A 20,722-nucleotide genomic window follows, 5' to 3' on the forward strand; every position below is an offset into this window, starting at 1 on the left:
TAATCTGTGGAATATAATAAGAAAAAGAAGTAAATTGTTATAAGCATAGAACATACCATAACTTAACATGAGATATGTCAATTCACATGATCCCCAATGGACCATCCTACAACTTGATACAAATTGCCAACCCTGAACCCATAAGAAAAAGCATCTTTTGAAAATTCTATTTTCAAGCACGTACCTTTCCATCAATGAATGCCACCGTGAAACCTTTGACTTCCATTGCCAAAATGGACACCAGGTACTTCTTGCGATCAGCTACATAAAAGAGGATCTGTGAATGAATCGAGTTACCCTCATTCAATTGAGGGATAACAACCTTTCCGAGATAGGTGGCATCAGCTCCAAGTATAATCCCACGAATGTTTTCATCTCTACCAAATTAGAGAGAGAGCACCCTTCTATTCGATGGAGTGCCTTGAAGCACTACAATCAATAAGCCAGATTCCCAAAGAATCTGAAGGAGAGGGCCAATACAAGATAACACTTCTTTATCTTATCAGAAACAACATTTGATTCTTCATGCCTGGGGTTCCTTACTTTCTCTGAAGAGTCGGTCGTTTTCTTGATGACCTGCATTACCTGTCATTCCTCTAATCATTGAAGATGTCCCTGTAATGATTGTTATCATCATCAAGTGATGTGTCCCTGCCATTCAAATACTCCTTCGCATAATGGCCGAACAAGTCATCTGTCTTTCTTTCCACCCTTAGATCCGGACTTTCTAATGAAGTGATCTTTAGGTAGGCCATCATAAGCTTCCGCTGCGCCATTCTGATCATGTTCTCTGCTTCGATTTCACCGTTGGTGAATTTGAAGAGGGATGAGGAATCCATTGATTCTTTTATCCTTTCCTAAATGTCTTTGGTGATTGCTCTTTCACTCTTGCTTGGGCATTGTCTTTACTTCAACTTTAAAACCATGTTAAGTTTAGGTATGTTCTATGCCAAAGCAATTTATTTCAATTTTCACAGTTAGCTTAATATCTTTTCCAGATTAGCAATCACATCAGCATTAAAGTAAACTGCAAATAGAACATAAATATAAATCGCAGAAGACAAGCCAAGACAAGAGGACACAAGATGTGGCGCTAGCCAGGGACAAACCCCAATGTGGGGAAACCTTTTGTCAATTCTTCTTATATGATCTTCAATAGTTCAGCAGAGAGATAAAGAGAGAGAGATAATACATTTACAACAGAAGTAAACACTTTGACTTATCCAGATAAGAGCATAGATTATCTCCTAGGATGATGATACATGAGATCAGTTGCAAACATGTTGCTTCAATTGATTCCCCAAGGTGGTTGCTTCACCTATCATAGTGTTGCATCTCGTCATCATGCTGCACCTCACTGTGCTGTAGCATGCTGCACCTCACCGTGCTGCAGCATGCTGCACACATCATCACAATGTTGGACCTCATGCTGTTGTTGTCCCAGTGTTTAGCACTGTTGTACATAGTGCCACTACTACACCATGCTTGCTACTGCTCCAATGTACTTGTTGCACTGTACTTGATGTTGTTCATGCTTTACCATGTTGCTGCTGTCCATGATTCTTCATGCTTGCAGTTGTCCCATGTTGCAGTTGTCCCTATGTGTCACCAAGCTTGCAGTTGTCCCACTTGCAGTTGTCCTTCATGTTGCACCTTCACTGAGTCTCACAGAACTGTTGTACTATGCATCACAACATTCATCCTAAGATACCAAGGTTGCTTGCTATGGTGCTATGGCCTGCGGCCTAGCACTTAGCAATGCCAATGTAATTGGTTTGAGTTAGGATTGTTGCAATAGTCCTAACGGATTGACCCGCTGCCTACCACAGTTCAGCTGTCATCTACAGCTCACCCAAAAACAGATTTCCTTACCTTGATTGTTGTCCAAACAACCTTGATTAGGCTCCTGTAGGTACTTGGCCTAACAACCCTACACACAACTACTACGTGGCCTCCTTTCCCATGCAGTGATAGCCTCTTTCTGTAGCTCAAATAGAAGTGCCATAACTGTCTTTATTCCAGCATCTCGGTGCTCTTGAATTGCCTTCAAGATAGGCATGCGATGAGCCTCCTTAATCCTCCTTGTTCCTTTGAGACAACCCTGTTCTTGGGCCTGTTTGCACCCTCAAACAGCGCTCAAACCAACCCGCATCACCACAGCAACTCAGCCTCTAATTAGACCCTCCACGTTGTCCTCACGCTATCTCTTTTGCTTTGGCAAGGGCATAATATGTTTGCCCAATCCATGTTGTGACCATGACCGCATTTTAGGGCAGCATTAGAGTTGTGTTCTAGGACTGCGGTTAGGGCTTTTGTGGATCTCCATTTAGCTGTGTTCATGACTGCGTTTAAGTGTCTCTTCTTGTTGCGTATTAGACCGCGTATTAGGGCATCAAGTGGCTTCTCCATATCAGCATTAAGGTTGGCTTAATGGGCTGTAGTTTAGGGCAGCGTAGGTCTCCCTAGAAAACCTTTACAGCTCCACGTCTAGGGCTTCTCCTTGACAACGTATGAGAAATTGTGTCTCCTCCATGACAACGTAAGGGTCTAGGGCTTCTTCTAGGGCAGCGTATCATCTTGAGATCTCTCCTCCTACCAAAACCCAAAGACAAGTGGAGAGGAAGAGATCACAAGGAGTGTGTGAAATGACTTTAGAGTCACCTTTATTTATAGTGCTACGTTGAGGATGAGGGGGCAATTTGGTTGCTAGCCGACCTTGACAAATTGTCCCATAACACAAATAAATTCATATCTTCGTGAATACTTAACAGAGTCTGATGATCTTTAGATCAATCCTACACATCTCAACGAGAGGGATCCAAGAAAAATATCAGTTGCCATAAATAAGATGACCCACATGGAGTTTGGCCCTAATTACCAATTTTAACACTTTAAGTACAATAAGTCATTAGAAAAATCAAGTAAACAAGCTTACCACTCATGGACCACAGGTGGGGAGTTCATAATGGCCTGCCCTTCCGTAATGGGCTTCGGGATGTGCCAATGTCTCCTAAACTCCAAATGGGGTTAACCAAGTATCCTATCAGGCGGTTTCTACTTCTAAAGGGGATAATATATTCACGGTACATCCTTCAAAAGGCGGTGGCATGTGATACAAAGGTGAATGAAGTAGGGATGAGAAGGGGCAACCCTAGGTCACATGTTGGGGAACAAGGGTAGCTAATGAAAGGGATGCCCACACTTGGGTTTATAATGTGTAGGAGGGAGCAATCATGGTACATGAGATGCCTTGACCTTGATTTTTCCACCCTCCTTTATATGCCTTTTGCCTTTTTTATGATTTTCTTTTTCTTTGGTTAACTACTCGCGGCTCAAAGGGTAAGAGCATGATACATAAGATATAGTAGTGAATACCCACTTTAATGGTAGGGTGGTTCATTGCCCACCAAGGGACAGGACAATCACGGGATCCTATATGATGAGGGAGGGTCATAGAACCTATAGGAACCAGGGTGATGGCCATGATGATGTGGTGGAGCTCATGTATTGGCTTTTTCCCACATGCTAATGTGTTTGTCCCGGCCATCTTTTTCATTTTGTGGTACATTTTCCTATTGAATGTGGCCAAATATGCTTATATCCTTCTTTTTCGCTGCATCAACCTCTGGGGCATCATTCCAGGTCTAACCCAAGGTGGGGCAAGGGGAAGGGATGAGTTAACCCTATGTGGACCTAGTGGAGGAATGTGGACCCAGGTGGGAGAAATGAAGAATGGAGTAATAATGAGTGGAAAAGGGGTAATATAAGAGGATAAGGGAGCTGGGCCACACAACCAAAATCAGGGTTTCCTGTGAAATACCATCCCTAAAGCCAAATGGTCAGTAAAAGAGATGCCACGGGACTAGAATCCAAGGTTAATATCCAAAAGGGGTCTAGGGGACAGGGGCATAGACCTAGCCCATTTTTTTTGCCAAATCCCCCCATTAATCCATGTCCAAAAGGGTCCCTGATAAGAAAACTACAATACTCAATTACCAAATGGCAAGGCATGCATTTAGGTACGGGAGGCCCACCTTCAAACATACGATCATGGCAGGTGGGCGCGGGACCATATGGTTCGCTCAAGTGGCGAAGTAATGGCACAATGAGCTAGTTGGTGGCTGCAAGGGGCTATTGTCTATCAGTTGAGGACCATCTTGGAGAAAAAAAATCTTCTAGGAATATTACCCACAAAATGGTGAGTAACATCTGGCTCCAACTGGGATGTGATCTCTCGAAGAAGTGGGTGAAGCTACTTGAACAGGAGGTCATGAGAACTCCAACAATCTCTTGGTTACCGTAGACCTATCACCTGCACATACAATAAATGAAAAACACGGGACAGCATGCTTTCGCGGTGTCTCATGATCGCACATGCTATATGTTAGGCAATAAAATCAACCAAAAAAAAAAATGCAGATATGCATCTATCTACCATGAGAAATATCATATGACATTAATTCTAATGCGAAAATGAGCATGCAATGCATCCTACCCTAACATTCATATGATGAAGCTATTATTAAGTGTAATCATAAAGCCAGTGCAACCAACATATTATCAAGTCAATATAAGTATGCCTACCTATATGATTACTCATGCAGCAAATCCCAAAAAGAATGCAAACCCAAACACATGAAGGATGTTGTGGGCGCGACGTGGGAAAATATGATGCCCACATATGGATGATTACGTGAGAAGAGGTAAGAAAAGGATGTAATCTAGTCCATCAGATCTTCTCTTGCAACCAAAATATAGAGATGTCAACAACCAAGCTCATAAACTTTTGATGGATGGCAATCTCTAGCATATCACTTCCATCGTTGTCCTTATTATTTATATCATGGCTTATGGCCTTCATCGGGTTATGATTAGTAAGAAAGGGAGGCCGACGAGATGGAGAAACACAAGTAGGTTGCACATGATGATTACACTGGAGAGGGGAGACTATGGAGTGATCAAAACCCTGAGGGTGCGTCCGAGGAGGAAAAGTATAATCAATGAAGGGCTTTTCTTTGACACTATACTCGGGAGGGGGGAAGTGCTCACAGTTACTTGAGATCATATGACCAAGGGTGAGGGAATCACTTGATGAAGACTCAAGATGATGACCAATAGGAAAAAGGGAGAAAGAAGTATTGTATTCAATGGGTTTTGCTTTCCCAAAATCATAATCTAAAGGCTCAAGTGATTTGAACATAGAATCATACTCAAGAGAAGTGGGAGCCTTATCAATTTCCTTAGTATCAAAGATTGGGTCTCTCCTAAAAGGAAAATTGATCACTTCCAACTGCCCCTCTTTATGCAAAGGAAAATGAAGATTCTCCTTCCCAAGGGTATCAATGGGTATGTCATCATAAACAATACTCGAGGGGAAGGGAAGACCAAACTCATCCACATCCTCCTTGTTGGTGTTGTAAATGGGAGCACAATCAAATTGAGCACCAGAATTTCCCATTTCTCCTTTTAAATGTGGAAATAATCTTCAATGTCATATTCCAAGGGCTAAAGTGTTAGGGTCCAACCCTAACCCCCTTATTTATGTAATAGGGTCGAGTCATAGTTATAGTTAGTTAAAGAGTCAATAAAGCCCATATTAATAATTGTAAGTGGTTGACCCGCATTTAAAGAAAGGGACCACAATTAGTTGCAAATGGGCCATGGTATTAGATAGATGGTATTAATAGAACCATGGTACTGACCCATGGTATTGCATGTATGAATCCTATATAAAGGATAGAGACTCCCCATTGAGGAGCGTCGTGTCTTATTCTGTAATTGAGCACTGCTCTATTGGAGGTTGCCCCCTCGAAGAGGCAAGTGAACATTGCTTTCATCTCTGAATAATAAAATACATGTTGTTATTTCTCATTTTGTTCTGTGTTCTGGGTTGTATTTCTTCACATATTTGGTATCCTGGCATCTTCTTGCAGGTCAAGAGCATAACAAGTGGTATCAGAGCACTTTCCAGGGCCGGTGGTATCTCCATTTGTAGCATAATTTTTTTTGGCTAGAGACGTGTTCCAGCATCTTTAAACCATGAGATCTGTCATTGAGCGCATAAACCTGCAGATTTGGGGAGGCATGCACACAGGAAATACAAGAGGTGGTCATGCTTGTTGGACTCCCTTGTAACCCCTGTGGGTACCCCATTGAGTAGTAGCACATTAGACAGAACCATGCACGGATTCTCTTCCGCGTACCTTCTGGGTATATGGGAAGCCCCCTAGGTCACCTGAAACCTCGCCGTAGATGAATCGTTGACCATCTTGCTGCTACAGTACACCAAGAACAGCACTCGGGGAGATTACTCGCGCATACGATAGGGTAGTCGGGTAGTACGGCTAAGGGTACGGTTGATCCTCCTTAGTTAGTGCCCTGAAAGATTGGGCCGAGTACTACTGTTGGACACTTATGTATATTGCGATCTGTAGCACCTGACACTCCTTGAGACCATAGTTCCCTTGTCTCTCTGAAGATTTCCCATCATCTTCTTTGCCAAATCAGATCTAGCAGATTGGGTTCTACGTCGCCGCAACAATCAAATCCACCAGAATACCATTTAGATCCAACAGCGAGGGTTCGGTCGCTGCCGCATTCCTACTCACACTCTGCAGTTGAGGGTTTCGTAGACAGATATAACCATTGGTGCAGGGAGGCTTGTGGCTCCTATACCTTGGGGTGATTCTCGCAGGACATTGGGCAGGATTAACTTTTCTAGGAATTGGCTACTGCAGTATTGATAAGCGGGGAGTAAGACTCCTTTTGGAGTACGGAAAAAAAAAAAAGGCTGAGGCCTTCCCGGGACGCTTGTACAAGACTTAGCCCATCAGAATCAGGACGACGAGCTGAGCGAGGTGGTACCATTCACTTGTTAGCTTCAATTTTCGGGCGGTCCCAAATTTTTTCACAGTGACGACCAGATCTATGTATGGTAGAAACCAGAGCTCAAGCTATGGCCAATGAGAAGATGGAATCCCTTGAAAATAGGTTGGATGAATTAATGAAGATGATCCAGACATTGAACGAAACATTCACAAAGGGAAAGTCGGCGGCACAATTGGAGGTATATGCTTTTAATGAAGACCATGAAGGAGAATCTAGTCATTCTCTTCAATTCCAAGGAAACCGCCAACATTCCCACCCTAGACCACCCAAGCTGGACATGTACAAATTTGATGGATCTAATCCTGCAATATGGCTATCACAAATGGACCAATATTTCACGCTAAATCACATCAGAGATAATGAGACTAAGCTACGTGTGGGAGGCCTTTACTTGGACCAAGAAAGATGGAAATGGTGGCAGTGGCATCAAAAATGCTATGCAAGGCCAATTACTTGGCAGGCATTCTCAAAATCCCTTTGTGAACACTTTGAACAAGAATCCAATTTTTTGGGTTGTCTTACTAAGCTCAGACAGACAGGCACAATACACGACTATATTACAACCTTTGAGAAATTAGCCTTCCGCATAGGAGGTCTGGCAGATGAATTCTACTTGGAATGTTTTATCAATGGTCTCAAAGATGCCATCCAAGCTCACGTCCAGATGCACCACCCACCCACATGGCTGGCAGCTTGCACAACGGCTCGCGAAGTGGAACATGTGTTAGCAGCGCAGTTGCCTCGTCCAAATTTCATAGCCAAGGGACGCCCCACCCAAGCTCCGAGAACTACCCAAACACTTAAGGTTCAAAAGGTGTCACCAGCGGAAATGGCAGAAAGGAGAAAGCAAGGATTGTGTTACTACTGTGATGACAAATACTCCCCGGGCCAAATTCTTTCAAATTGATGCTACGGATCGCAGTTCATCAAAGGAAGCCCCATCCTTTGAGGGACCAGAGGAAGAAGATAAAGACAACCAACAGGACAATGAGCTCCCAGCTACACTAGAAGAACCAGTTATCCCCTCCATCCTTTGGCAGGCATTTCTTCTCCCCAAACTCTCAAAATCAGAGGTTTTATTAAACATCGCCTTGTAGTATTCTTGATTGATAGTGGCAACACACATAACTTTATCCATCAGAGAGTCACAGAAGCTATGCATTGTTTTGTCAGAGCAGTCTCTAATTTCCAGGTACAGATCGTTGATGGGGATACAATGGAATGTGACGGCCGCTATGAAAATATCAAACTTGAGATGGGAGATTACCAGCTAAAGACCCACATGTTTTCCATCAACATGGGTCGGCACACTCGACCCAATCATGATGGATTTCTAGGAGTTATATATGAACTTTAAGCGGAATGACCACACGCATACCCTTTGCAGACTCCAAACAGGTACTCCTTCTATCAGCAGCTCGCATCGGATGGAAAAGTTATTAAAAAAGGGCCACCATGGAGTTATCACCCAATTTAATGCCATTCAGGCCTTCGAGCCCCCTACTCTTCATATTCATCCTGAGATGCAACAGGTCATAAACAGCCATCTGCAGGACTTTGACAAACCTCATGAGCTTCCACCATCGAGAGGGGAACATGATCATAGCATTACTTTGGTCCTAGGGGCACAATCAACAAATGTGCGCCCATATAGATACCCCTTCGCCCAAAAGAATGAAATCGAAAAAATCATCAAGGAACTCATGGAAGCTGATGTCATTCATCCTAGCATTAGTCCTTATTCATCGCTTGTGGTCATGGTGCTCAAAAAAGATGGGGAATGGCATATGTGTCCAGACTTTAGAGCCCTCAACAAGCTGACGGTCAAAGATAAATTCCCTATCCTGGTTGTTGATGATTTGCTGGATGAACTGAATGGGGCTCAATTCTTTACTAAGTTAGACCTTCGCTCGGGCTATCACCAAATTCGCATGAAAGAAGTATACATTCCGAAGACTACTTTCCTGATGCATGAAGGCCATTATGAATTCCTGGTCATGCCATTTGGTCTATGTAATGCCCCATCCACTTTTCAGAGCCTCATGGATCACCCACTCAAACCATATCTCAGAAAATTTGTCCTTGTTTTCTTTGATGACATTCTCATCTATAGCCTCACCTGGGAAAAACATCTTCAACATGTAGACCTGCTCTTGAAACTGCTGGGAAGCATAAATTATTTGTCAAATTGTCCAAGTGCTCTTTTGGCATGAAAGAAGTCGAGTATTTGGGCCACATTGTGGGGCGTGAAGGTGTCAGGGTGGATCCCAAAAAGATCCAGGCAATGCATGATTGGCCCCAACCAAAGACCTTGAAGAGTTTGAGAGGATTCTTGGATCTCACTGGCTACTATCGCAAATCTGTGCGCAATTATGGTCACATGGCTAGACCTCTCACTCACCTTCTCAAGAAAAAATCATTACTCTAGAATGATGAAGCACAACAAGTGTTTATAGCTCTCAAACATGCCATATGCTCCACTCCCGTATTGGCACTACCCGACTTCACCAAATCTTTTGTAATTGAATGTGATGCTTCAGGTACGGGTATTGGCGCTGTCTTAATACAGGAAGGTCGACCCTTGGCCTTCACTAGCCAACAACTAAGTGGGAAACATCTGGGACAATCTAACTATGAGAAGGAGATGATGGCCATCTTACATGCAGTGGATACCTGGCGACCATACTTATTGGGGCGACGGTTCCAAATCCGCACAAACCATCAAAGCCTTAAATATTTTTTGGACCAACGCCTATCTTCACCACAACAAAATAAATGGCTAGCCAATATGTTGGGATATGATTATGAGATAATTTACAAGAAAGGGTGTGAAAATGTCGTAGCAGATGCTTTATCACGCCAATTTGAGGAGGACAGCACCCTGCTAGCAATCTCTCTTCCCATTCCAGAGTGGATTGAAGAAGCTCGCAAGGAATGGTTTTCACATCCTTCGCTCTCCCAACTAATTCATAACTTGCAAGCAGCTCCAAATTCCACAGAGGGCTACTCTTGGAAGGATGAGATTCTTCACTACAAGGACAAAGTAGTGATATCACCAACATCCACCCTCAAAAGGCGCATTTTGGCAGAGTTGCACTCATCTCCCACTGCAGGCCATTCAGGCTTTTAGAAGACTTATGCTCGCACTCGTCATTCCTTCTTTTGGACAGGCATGAAAAAGGACATTCTTACTTTTGTAGTGGAATGTGATGTGTGTCAGTGCCACAAAGGAGAAACAGTCAAGTCCCCAGGCACTTTACAACCATTGCCCATACCTGCCTCAATCTGGACGGATGTTTCTATGGATTTCATTACTGGTCTTCCGAAGTCAGGCAACAAGTCAGTCATCATGGTGGTTGTGGACAAACTTTTTAAGTATGCTCATTTTTGTGCCCTACCCCACCCTTTTACATCCACTTTGGTGGCTCAATATTTCATGGACTAGATCTTCAAATTGCATGGCATGCCCACTTCCATTGTGTTTGATTGTAACCCGATCTTCACCAGTAACTTTTGGCAAAAACTTTTCAAACTACAAGGCACTCAACTCCAACTTAGTACTTCCTATCATCCCCAAACTAATGGACAAACTGAAGCAGTCAACAAATGTCTGGAGACCTACCTCAGGTGTTTCACTTCAGAAAATCAACATCTATGGGTACAGTGGTTACCTCTAGCCGAATGGTGGTATAATACTAACTATCATGCCACCAACAAGATGACTCCATATAAAGCAGTTTATGGTCAACTCCCCCATTCACCTACTTCTTATATCCCTGGATCCTCTAAGGTACAAGCAGTGGATCAACTCCTACATAACCGTGCAACCATGCTCGCCCACCTCAAAGATAATCTCCATCAAGCTCAGAATCGCATGAAGCAACAGGTAGACCAACGTCGTTCAGAGCGTACATTTCAAGAAGGGGATCAAGTGTTCTTGAGGCTGCAACCATACAAGAAAACATCACTCAAAGACAAGGGTTGTCAAAAATTATCTCCAAAACTCTACGGACCGTATCAAATACTTCAACGCATTGGAGAAGTAGCCTACAAGCTAGCCTTGCCACCCACTGTAAAAATCCATCCCGTCTTCCATGTCTCATGCCTCAAGAAAGTGGTAGGGAACAATTGCAAAATTCAAACCAGTCTAACAGAATTGGATGAAGAAGGTTCAATCTGGCTCCAACCTGAACAAGTTCTTGACATGCGAGAACGGTACCTGCACAGCCGCACGATCAAGGAAGTCCTCGTCAAGTGGAAAGACACCTCTCCAGAAAATGCAACTTGGGAACCAACCACTATTCTTCAGCAGTTTCTGCAGCTTCAGCCTTGAGGACAAGGTTGTTTTTATGGGGGAGAGCATGTTAGGGTCCAACCCTAACCCCTTTATTTATGTAATAGAGTCAAGTCATAGTTATAGTTAGTTAAAGAGTCAATAAAGCCCATATTAATAATTGTAAGTGGTTGACCCGCATTTAGAGAAAGGGACCACAGTTAGTTGCAAATGGGCCATGGTATTAGATAGCTAGTATTAATAGAACCATGGTACTGACCCCAGTGTTTTTAAAACCGGAACCGGTGACCGGACCGGTCCACCTAATGAACCGGTTTACCGACCGGAACCGGTCTAACCGGCACTGGTTTGGTCTAAACGAACCGGTTTTAAAAAAATACATTAAATAATTAATTTTTAATGAAACAAAACTACTTTTAAGATGTAAAACCATGATTCCAAGCCAATAGAGACAAAATATGCAAAGTTTGCTCATTTATATACCATGCAAAGGTGAATACATCAAAATGGCACCGAGTGCAATACATATCATCAACAAAATAGCAAAATACATAACAAATGAGGCTCTAAATGGCCTATAAAGTCCAAAAACATTGCTGCAAGCTATGAGGCCATTGGCCTACTACAAGTCTACAGTATACACATGATCAATCATCAAGTTCATTACCACTACTAGTAGTAGACACAAGATCATCATCAGGAGCTACATAGACATCATCTGGTTCAGAGTCTGAGGATGCCTCAGCCTGATCTGCAACCTCAGTATCAATGCCACCAATGACAATAGAAGTGGACCTAATGGAAGCACGAGTTTGTCGACCTGCATGACTAGTGCCTTCCATTGGTTCCTTGCCTTTCCTTGATGCCGCTATTGATCCTGGTTCTGATGCCACCACATAATCTGCTTCATCCCCCGCCAAAGCCATGTCGATATCAAAATCAGCCTCAAACACAGGTTCTTCAGTCTCCTCCACCCATTCTGATGTTGGATCAATATCGTCCAACACAATGGGATCTAGATCAGGAGTTTTTCTTATCATTTGGAGCTCTAATTGCATTTATTGTTTACCCCCAAACCATGAAATCCTGAAAACCATTAAGTCTGCTGAATTTTGAGTGAAATCTAAAATTCTAGTTTCTCCATATGAAATCCAATGAGGTCAAAACCACTCTCAAACATCCTGAGTCATTTCATGGTAATGTTAAAAATTTAAGTAAAAGGATGAAAATGAAAATTAAAGGAAATGTCACTTTTACTTTAAGAATTTAACATTACCATTAATTGCCAACATTGTTAGGGTTGAAACACCCTTAGTCCCCCCCCAAAACCCCTCAAACACAGTCAAAAACATGTTTTTTTAACTTTATGGTGGTTGTGCCTAAAACCGGCCGGTTTAGGACAAAACCGGCCGGTTTGTTACAAACCGGCCGGTTCCGTCCTAAACCGGCCGGTTTTCACCGGTTAGGGCCAAAAATCGGGCAAATGAAGGGTCTGACTGGGTTTTTAGGCCGGTTCGGACCGGCCAGCTAGCTAACCGGCCGGTTTGACCGGTTACCGGTTTTTCTGAGCGGTTTTTAAAACTATGACTGACCCATGGTATTGCATGTATGAATCCTATATAAAGGATAGAGACTCCCCATTAAGGAGCGTCGTGTCTTATTCTGTAATTGAGCACTGCTCTATTGGAGGTTGCCCCCTCGAAGAGGCAAGTGAACATTGCTTTCATCTCTAAAAAATAAAATACATGCTCTTATTTCTCATTTTGTTATGTGTTTTGGGTTGTATTTCTTCACATATTTGGTATCCTGGGATCTTCTCGCAGGTCAAGAGCATAACATAATGGGATCATTTTTCTCAAGGTTTCCAAAAGAGGATTCATCGGGACTAATATCCTTGAGAAAGGTAAGGTTGGTCTCAACTTCACTTTCTATAAGCTCATCCTCCCCAGCACGTGTCCTCAACATCATCATTTTCATAGGACTCGTCCTCTTGCTCAATACCTAGATTCTTAATGTCTTGATGATGCTCGATGAAGGCTTCCTCTTGGATGCTTAATGCAAGGTGTACTTGAAAATGTCTAAGAAAGCTATCAACGAACTCTTCAATAAATGAGATGCTCCTAGGTTCATGATCATGTAGCCATGAGTTATGAACACCAAGAGATCCCATGAACAATAACATAAGGACATCTTGGTGAACAACTTTCTCTCTTAAAGCATGTGCATTAAATCTTTCTACATGGTCAATTGCAGAGAGTAGATCACCATCAAACACAGGGACCCCACGTACCATCCTTCTTGCGACATGATTAGGATGCCCAGGGATGCTAGCAGTGTCCAAAGCGGGAAATTTATCAAAGAAAGACAACCTATTAGAGGTACACATGAAAATACGTAGGAGTCGCCAAGGTGAAATTAAAGATGCCTAGGAAAATGCTTGCTTCACCCTACAAGCATCGACCTTAAAGTTCAATGAAGAACTAGGGCTTCATTCTTCTAGTGGGCTCGCCAATAATGATATGTCAATATGTCGTATAAGGAATAAAACACACGTTTCGTATCCCTGGCAACGGCGCCAAAATGTTACCGCTGAAACTAGCAGGGGACCTAAAGGGGATCCCTAAAGGAGGGAAATGTTAGACCAAGGGCAACAAATGGAGACCTAGCCCACTGTCACCTCAGCTAAGGCTCCCTACTATTTACAGACTTTCACCGATGGGGGGAGACTCAATATATATGGAGTCACAAATGAAGGATAAATCGACAAATGGATATAGAGTGACCCAAATAATCCCTTTCCCGAAGAGTTTGATGAATGGAGCTTGCTTTCTTACTAAGCAAGGTACAATGTCTTCTAGGACAAGGGGAGGATTTGAGGGTTAGGCTAATGAAATATGACTTGTGAGAGATCTTCCCAATCTCTGAAATCCTTATTGAAATTGGTATCGTGGATGGTTCTTGAAGAATTGTCTTTTCAAAGGAATGGGACCACACGGGACCAAGTGGACCCAACCTAGGTTAGGAGGTAAGAGTTTAGCAACCAACGATATTCTTAACCGATAAAGGAAGGGGGGAAGGATCAAAGAAAGGATTTTCACTTAAAGGTGTTGATTTGATCCTATGAGGCACCAACCTTGGGGATACCACGGCAAAGTTTGATCTCGGAGCTAGGGCTTGGCTTTTGTCACAATTCCATCGTCAGAATGGCTTCAAAATTGGTGGCCTTGAGGAGATAATAGCGCACAGGGTACTAGGAGATCAAACCTTTTGGAGGGCTATTTTGTCGAGAAAATGATGCCTTAGGTGACCCAACCTGGCTAGACCTAGGAAAAGGTGAAAAGGGATTGATTTAGGGTGACCACCTCTTGGTAGATCAGTGCCTTAGTCTTGGGAGAATGGAGTCTATGATAAATATGAATGAGGACTTTGTTTCTTAGTCAAGGAGGCCTTAAGACTACCTCGCTCGCCTTCTAGGGCAAAGGGAAGCAACCCTACTCTTTTTATACTTCGACTTGCAAAAGGAGATGGCTTACCAAGATGAATTTGTTGATAGAATTATCCCTATGAAATTTCATTCAAATTACATGGCCCATACATTGATAGATGCTATATAGAGACAAAATTCCACAATTTTAGTAAATGCATGTAGCAATTAGCCCTAAAATAGTGAAAATCCCAATCCAATGTATATGACAAAGTAAAACAAGATTAACATTAAAAGCATGTACTTACATGTAATAGAACATATCCAAGCATCCACATTTTGACAATAGAGAAGCTCCAAGACAAGATAAACCAAATCCACACATCAAAATTCATCCATAAAGCTCCAATTCATCCTCCAAGAAAAAGTGTGAAATTCTCAAAAGAGAGAGAAGATCCAATCCAAACTGATGATGAGAAAATGAACTCATCTCACTTGTATTTATACACTAATGAGGAGTTCGAATTAGTCTCCTTGGCCTACATAAGCCCCAAAAATAAAATAATGTGCTAATATTCTAACTTTTGGTGACAAGCCCACCAAACTAGCTCACAAATGAAAGAATAAGCCTCTTAAGAGGTCAAATGATGAATAATACATGTTGTAGGGTCCTCCAAGAGGCCTGATGAGGTCCATGGGTGCCATAATGAAGAGTGGGACCCTCAAAAGTGATGAACAAGGGGTTGGCCCTTTGTTCTTCAAACAATAAGCCTGTGGTGCTCCCAATGGGTGTGGGGGCACAATAATAACCTCATGGGTCTCCAAATGAGTCGAAGATGCCTCTATATTGTCTGCAAGGGCTCTGAACATGGTGTAGGAGATGCCACATCATCCTACAAGTCTTGAGTCAGTTGCCAAGCAAATGGTACATCTGTGAGGCCGGCTAGGAATAGGTGAACCAGGTGCATCTTCCTTGTCTAATAAGAGTATCTTGAGCATCTCTGACCACTCTTGGGCATCCATGGAATGTTGTTTACGAGGCCCATGGCTCTCGACATACACCCTACATGTGCCAATGTAGCCCTCTAGAGAATTAGGACCCTGTGTAGGGAGACCAAACCAAGATGAAGACCATCTGCAATCCTACATAGGATCTAATCTATCCCCTAGCCTTCCAGTACAACAAGCCATTAGAGAAATCGTGTAAATAAGCTTGTCAATCATCGACCACAGGTGGTGACTTAATAATGGCATGCCCTTCCATAATGGGCTTCTGGATGTGCCAATGTCTCCTAAACTCCAAATGGGGTTATCCTAAGTCCCCTGACATGGGGACATGGGACACGAAGGGCACAAGGATTTGTTTGTCGGACGCGGACATGTTGACCCGCGGAATAGGACACATTATATAATATTTTATTTAAAAAATAAATAAATAAATAAATAAATATATATATATATATATATATATATATATAATATATATATATATATATATATATATATTAAAAATTAGATATAGCTTACCCTGTGGTGACTTCATAATGGCATGCCCTTCCGTAATGGGCTTCGGGATGTGCCAATGTCTCCTAAACTCCAAATGGGGTTATCCTGAGTCCCCTGACATGGGGACATGGGACACGAAGGACACGGGGATTTGTTTGTCGAACACGGACACGTTGACCCACGGAATAGGACGCATTATATAATATTTTATTAATATATATATATATATATATATTAAAAATTAGATATAGCTTACACAAATTCTCATTCATGATACAAATTCATTGATTCAAACATAAATCTTCATCTACATGTAAGTTTTACAAAGTAACATTATGCATACAAATACAATTGTGACATAAATGATAAATCATAATATATATTCAATTCATCAATGATCCAATAGGAGAAAGACAAGATACTATAGTTTTCTCATTAAGTCATCAAAATCAAAATGTGTTACATAGGCAGTACAATGCCAATGGCAAATAGAAATAGCAAATACAAAAGAACTACAAGTCTACAAGCCTCAAGGCAATAGGTAGCTCATCAGTCATCAATCCTCATCTTCAAAATCAGCATCACTGTACTCATCTCTTCTGTTGCATCCTCCTCCTCTGTATCCAAAGTCATCTCTACATCTGCTGGTGTGGAGAATGACCCCTCTATAGTATCACCATCATCAAATGTGACAGGCTCTAGCAATGGCTCATTGAGATCCAAGTTGGCCAATGCCAACTCAACACTGTTGTCCAGACCCATATCATCAAGAAAGAAGTCCCACATCTTTGCCTTTCCCTTCAACCACTCATCCCTCTACCTGTAAACAAGACGAAGGTTGGTGTACACATACACCATTCTCTCTGCCCTACACTGCTCAAGCCTGCTCTTCTTGACACTATACAAATTCCCATATGTGCACCAATTCTTCTCGCAACAAGAGGATGAAGTTACCTGAGAAAGGAGCTTCATGGCTAACTACCGTAGAGGACGGCTTGTTGCCCCATGAGTTGCCCACCAAGAATAGGGCTTCTTAGCCCCCTTGTCTCTAATCACATCGTATCCTGCAAATCGACCAATGCCAATGGAAAACTCTGCAAAGGCATCCTCCAACTCATCAAGGGATGCTCTATCTTGAAAAATCCACCTGAATGCATCTTTCCTCCCCTGTGAAATTTCACCATCCATGTTAGGAGGGAATCTGCGGGAAGGTCCACCATTCAACCACCAATGGTTGTAGTATTTTGGGTTCAATGAATGAGCCAGACAATGTAAAGGTGTGCAATTCTTGTCCCATCTGCTGACAAGAATACCTTGTATGTCGGTGAAGAAGGCCTCTGATGATGTCTCATAATCGGGGCACTCACTCTGTAAAATAATGCTCCTCACAGACTCAATCATGGAATCCCATCCCTCATAAACCTCTCCTAGAATGGGCTGGTTTGTATCTACAAATCGAAGAAAAGAAATGATAGGGTCCATGATCTTAATAAGTAGATCTACCCTCTCCCACCAAGAATCATCTAACACTGTGTCCTTCACTCTTTTTGAGGTTGCTTGATCTGTCTTTCTCCAAAATGACCAAAACTCTGAAATAACCATGGCCCTAAGAGCGGTCTTGACCTCCCTCAATCTCTTCAACATGATGAATGAAGAGGCAAATCGTGTATTTGCAATCTTCAACAATGATAGATTGGTGTACTCCTTGTAGATAGTGAGAGCATTTCTATGATTTTATACAAAGTTGCGGATATGACGTGCATCCTCAATAATGCTTCCAATCCAAAGCACATCAGAAGCAATAGAGTTAAGTGCTAAGTTCAATGAATGTACAATGCAAAGTGTCCAAAACACTTGTGGATATTTAGCTTCCACAATCATGCCAACAACCTTGCAAATAGGTGTATTATCTATAATGATTTGCACACACGAATCAACACGTACATCTTCAACAACTTTAATAAACAATTCAACCATATATTGTTTGTTGATTTTGGGGTAGCATTGGATGTGCTCTAGCTCTGAAATTTTGTGGAGGGGCTAGAATACATAAGATCTCCAAGACCCAGAAATTGTTTGGAGAAATTCCACCCACATTGTGAGTTATTAAAATAATTATTACTTTTAATGGGGTTCCTAAGTCTAAACTTAGGAAAATAAAAATATTAATGGGTATTAATAAAATTATGGGTGAGAAGCTTCTAAGATACGAGGATCAAGTCTATTTTAATCTTAGCCGTTGATTAGGGACTTAATCTCGTTCGTTGATTCATCAACAGGAAAAGTATAAGAGGAGGCTTCAGGTTCAGTTGGTGATACACCAAGTGATAATATCAGTTCAATTTTTCTGAGGCGTGGTTTGCTGAGAAAATCGAACTAGTGATCTGAGTTGCAGTGAGAGGGGCAGAAGCAGAGATTTGGATCGGAAAGGCATTCTGAGCCAAAGAGTATCGGGCAGAGAGGCAACAGTAGCATTAGAGAGGAAGCGCAGAGACCTACGCAACCCAAGAAGGGGCTCACGCAGTGCTGACGTAGTGAAGAGGGTCTCTTGCAGTGGCAGTGCAGGATATTCGTCAAAATTTTAAGATTTTGTTGGAGAAGCGAGGTTTTGAGCCGGAAGATATGAACAGCAATCTTCCTCCAGCAAATCGATCCAACATAAGGGAACTAACGCAGTCTCCTAGAGCAAAGACGTTGGCCCAAGCAGGGATTGCACTAGGATTTCGCAGTGCTTGCCAGAGTCAGGCCACTCGGTGGATCAGTTGTGACTTGGAGAATGAGGCAAACCCTCGAATGTATTTCTTGATACTGATATTTCTCTGAAAGGTTAGCCGGTGTAATAGGAAACCTCTTGTACTCAAATTTTGCTTGCTTAATAATACAAACGCTCAATATGTTGCACCGGTTTTCCCGAGGACATGTTGTCCAAAAATAACAGTGTCCCTTGTGTGTTTGTCTCATCTATTGTTTCAATTTATGATTTGTATGTCATTGTAGTCTGCAATAGTATTTTTCATCACTGTTTATAAATTAAATAACTTGTTGAATGAAACAACAAGTAGGAGATGATAAACCAGTGATTGCAGTAGGATTTCTTATGTGTAGATTCAGAAATTTTCACATGGTATCAAAGCATTGCAGATCATAGGACATTGAAGACATCAGCCAAAAGATCCAATGAATTTGCTGCAGAGAAGCAACTGTCCCGAGTGACAGTGTTGTTTCAGAGGCGGAGCAGTAGCTTAAGGAGTGACGCAAAGTCAAAGAAGTGACGCAGAGACTCACGCAATTCTGCGTCAACATTTCAAGCCTATACAGGGTGACACAGTACCCGAGAGGAGCTCACGTAGTGACTATGTCAGCTCTCTCGGCCAGCGCAGAGCCTAAGAGGCTCAAATCAATCAGTTGTCAGGGCTGGAGGAGCAATGCAAATTCGATTTGAGGAGCTGGTGGGACATTGTTGTTGTTGGTACAGACTAATGTCTGTGGAGACAAAGCCGAGGTAGAGGGAGTCACTGCCTTGATAGATTTCTAGCCAAAGAAATCTAGATCCGGGTTATTGAGCAGCAGCAAAGGAGGATTGGAGAGGAGTGATTCGACATTTGGCAGGAGGATTTCCATGAAGGAAATCAGGACTTAGAGGGAGTATGGAAAGAACTTGTTCCTTAGAGGATTTCTAGTGCAAAAGAAATCCAAATTCGAGTCTTGCTAGGGCAACAATAAGAGAGGGAGAAGAGAACTTGTTCTACACTTATTGAGCAGAGATGGCAGTCAATGGACTAGGGGATCAGGACAGATTGGATGGAGCATCCAACTTTGTCATCAGAAAGCCAGGATCCTGGCAGTCTTGGACAAGAATTGCATCAAAGATTATGCCTTGAAAGTGGTGGTTGTACCAGTCGATGTTGATCCTCTGAAGAAGTACGAGGAAGCTCAAGCGAAGGCTAAATGCATGATTCTAGATGGGGTCAAAGATCATGTGGTCCCACACATTGCTGAGAAGGAAACAAGGGAGATGTGGGAGACGTTGACCAACTTGTACCAGGTGACTGTCGTTCAACGGAAGATGCTATTGGAGAATCAGCTAAGACAATACCAAATGCAGAAGGGAGAACAGATTGATCCCTTCCTCCTTAGGTTGCAAGGGATTCGAGACTAGCTGACTTTCATGGTGTCTACACCAAATCCTGAGTTCATGGTTAGGATTGCCCTGAATGTAGTCACCAAAGACTGGGAGACATTTGTCTTCGGCAGCTCTTCGACAGGAAGAGATCAAGAGGCTAACCAAGGCAAGGAGTAGCGACAAAGGAGTCAGAGTGAAGAAGGAGGAGGAGGAGGATGCAATTCTTGCATCATCAAGACAACCAAGGCAGCGGAAGTGGAAAAAGAAGGACATAACCAAAGTCAGATGCTTCAAGTGTGGGGAACTAGGACATTTCGCCACTCAGCGCCCTCGAAAGAAGGGCAAGAAAGAGAAGTCTAACACGAAGGTTGCTCCAGCGAAAGTTGACAAGGAGGATGATGACGAGGATTGTGCCATGACTGCTCATGCACCTCTGGAGAAGAGGTGGGGCGACATCGAGTTGTAGTCGGGAGGACTACATAGGGGC

This window comes from Pinus tabuliformis, chromosome X (genome assembly GCF_031772625.1).
Source record: "Pinus tabuliformis cultivar Carrire ecotype Pingquan chromosome X, CPIR1, whole genome shotgun sequence".
Taxonomy (NCBI): domain Eukaryota; kingdom Viridiplantae; phylum Streptophyta; class Pinopsida; order Pinales; family Pinaceae; genus Pinus; species Pinus tabuliformis.